The sequence below is a fragment of the Macaca mulatta genome, chromosome 5, assembly GCF_049350105.2.
Source record: "Macaca mulatta isolate MMU2019108-1 chromosome 5, T2T-MMU8v2.0, whole genome shotgun sequence".
NCBI lineage: Eukaryota > Metazoa > Chordata > Mammalia > Primates > Cercopithecidae > Macaca > Macaca mulatta.
The window spans coordinates 18520504-18523718 of record NC_133410.1 but is presented as its reverse complement, the minus strand read 5'-3'; positions in this window follow the sequence as shown (position 1 = coordinate 18523718).

Sequence of the window (3215 nt, the reverse complement as noted above, 5' to 3'; positions counted from 1 at the left end):
TCATATATATATATATATTTTTTAGTGGAGATGGGGTTTCACCGTGTTAGCCAGGATGGTCTCGATATCCTGACCTCGTGATCTGCCCACCTCAGCCTCCCGAAGTGCTGGGATTACAGGCGTGAGCCACCGTGCCTGGCTATAAACTTTCAACACATCAGGAAATGCAACAATGAACTAGAAGAAAAAGAAGTAGTACAGTGATTGGGATTACATTTGAAAACTTGGAAGTTTAGCAACCTAACCTCCCTGCCATGCTTTAACTCAAGTGCCCAATACATGCTCACTTCTCTAAATCAATTTAAACAGGGGAAATAAAATGTGTTACATTGTTATAGATCCAAGAATTTCATAGCCAGTTATGACATACATGAAACTGGGAAACACCAAGAACATTAATATAATCCACACATTCCCCATGGCAATCCAGAAAACAGTCTTCAAAACTCCATATCTTATTCCTAGCCAGGAATACTACACTTTATTTTATATTAGAATCAAAATGCTTTTTATTTTAAAAGTTATCTTATAAACCAATATAAACCAACTTCTATTTTGAAAACATGTTCTTTGTACACAAATAATGTCGCATTAACCAAAATTTGAAGATGCTTTAAAAAAGAGCTTATTCCAAACACATTAAAGAGTATATTGAGCTTAAAGTACTAAATAGAGGCCAAATAGTAGGCAACAAAGATTTACAGAAAATGTTCAGTCATTGTTTACATATGAAATCCCTTAGTATTTGTATTAGTCCATTCTAACGCTGCTATAAAGAAATTCCCTGCACTGGGTAATTTATAAAGGAAAGAGGTTTAACTTACACTTCTGCATGGTTGAAGAGACTTCAGGAAACTTATGAACAAAGTTTAAGGGGAAGCAGGCGCCTTCTTCACAAGGTGGCAGGAGAGACAGCGTGTGCAAGAGAGAGCAGAGAAAACTGCCTTCTAAAACCATCAGATCTTCTGAGAAACCACCCTCATGATCCAGTAACCTCCCACCAGGTCTCTCCTTCAACACCTTGGGATTACAATTCGAGATGAGATTTGAGAGGAGACACAAAGCCTAACCATATCATACTGCCCTTGGCCCCTCCCAAATCTCTTTCCTCACATTTCAAAAGCAATCATGCCTTCCCAACAGTCCCCCAAAGTCTTACCTCATTTCAGCATTATGTTCAAGTACAAAGTCTTACCTGAGACAAAGCAAATTCTTCCTGCACAGGAGCCTGTAAAATAAAGAGCAAGTTAGTTACTTCCAAGATGCAGTAGGTGTACATGCATTGGATAAAAGTTCTCATTTCAAATGGGAGCAGTTGACTAAAACAAGGGGGCTACAGGCCCCATGCATGTCCAAAATCCAGTGGGGCTGTCATTAAATCTTAAAGCTCCAAAATAATATTTTTGACGCTATATCTCACATCCAGGGCACACTGATGCAAGAGGTGGGCAGCTCACATCCAGGGCACACTGATGCAGGAGGTGATGCAAATGGCCTTGGGCAGCTCCTTCACAGGCTTTGCAGGGTACATTCCTCAGCCCCAGCTGCATTCATGTCTGACATTGAGTATCTGCAGCTTTTCCATGCACACTGTGCAAGCTGTCAGTGGATCTACCATTCTGAGGTCTAGAGGATGGTGGCCCTCTTCTCACAGCTCCATTAGGCAGTGCTCCAGTGGGGACTCTGTGTGGGGGCTCCAAACCCACATTTTCCTCCCACATTGCCCTAGCAGAGGGTCTCCATGAGGACTCCACCCCTGAAGCACACCTCAGCCTGGACATCCAGGCATTTCCTTCTATCCTCTGACATCTAGGTGGAGATTCCCAAACTTCAATTCTTATCTTCTGCACACCCACAGGCCCAACACCATGTGGAAGCTGCCAAGCCTTGGGGCTTGTGCCCTCTGAAGCAACAGCCCAAGCTATACCTTGGCCCCTTTTAGCTATGGCTGGAGTCACTGCGATGCAGGGCACCAAGTCCCAAGGCTGCACACAGCAGGGGGGCCATGGACCTGACACAGGAAACCATTTTTTCCTCCTAGGCCTCTGGGCCTATGATGGGAGGGGCTGCCACAAAGGTCTCTGACATGACCTAAAGACATTTTCCCCATTGTCTTGATCATTAACATTTGGCTCCTGGTTCCTTCTGCAAATTTCTGAAGCTGGCTTGAATTTCTCACCAGAAAATGAGTTTTTCTTTTCTATCGCATCACCAGGCTGAAATTTTTTTAAACTTTTAGCTTCTGCTTCCTTTCTAAACATTTCCAATTTCAAATCATTTCTCTCACATTGAAAGTTCCAGAGATCACTAGAACAGGAGCAAAGTGCCACCAGTCTTTGCGAAAGCATAGTAAGAATTACCTTTATTCCAGTTGCCACCAAGTTCCTCATCTCCATCTGAGACAATCTCAGTCTGGACTTCATTGTCCATATCATTATCAGCATTTTAGTCAAAACCACTCAACAAGTCTCCAGGAAATTCTAAACTTTCCCACATTATCCTATCTTTTTCTGAGCCCTCCAAACTGTTCCAACCTCTTCTTGTTACCTAGTTCTAAAGTTGCTTCCACATTTTTGGGTATCATTATAGTAGTACCTCACTCTCCACAGTACCAATTTACTGTATTAGTTCATTCTCACACTGTGATAAATAAATACCCAAGACTGGGTAATTTGTAAAAGAAAGAGGTTTAATTGACTGACAGTTCTGCATGGCTGGGGAGGCCTCAGGAAACTTACAATAATGCGAGAAGTCAAGCAGGCATCTTCTTCACAAGTCAGCAGGAGAGAGAGTGTGTGCAAGAGAGAGCAGAGAAAACTGGCTTATAAAATCATCAGCTTTCATGAGATCTCACTCATTGTCAAGAGAACAGCACAGAGGAAACCATCCCTGTGATCCGGTCATGTACTACCAGGTCTCTCCCTCAATACCTGGGGATTTTAGTTCAATATGAGATTTGATTGGAGACATGATTCCTAACCATATTAGTATTCATGCTCAGAATGCCAGATACACTAAACAGGTATATATTATTTTATTTTATATTAGTCAACACAGTAGCTTCTATTTGCTATTATGTTGAAGTAAGCAGAACTAGATACTCCCCTCTCACTGTAAAGCACAAGAAAACTGAACAAGTTATATTAAAATCTATTTTAGAACAGAGGGAAATAAATATATTTGGTTTTCTTTTTTTCTGAAGGCACTTTTCATAC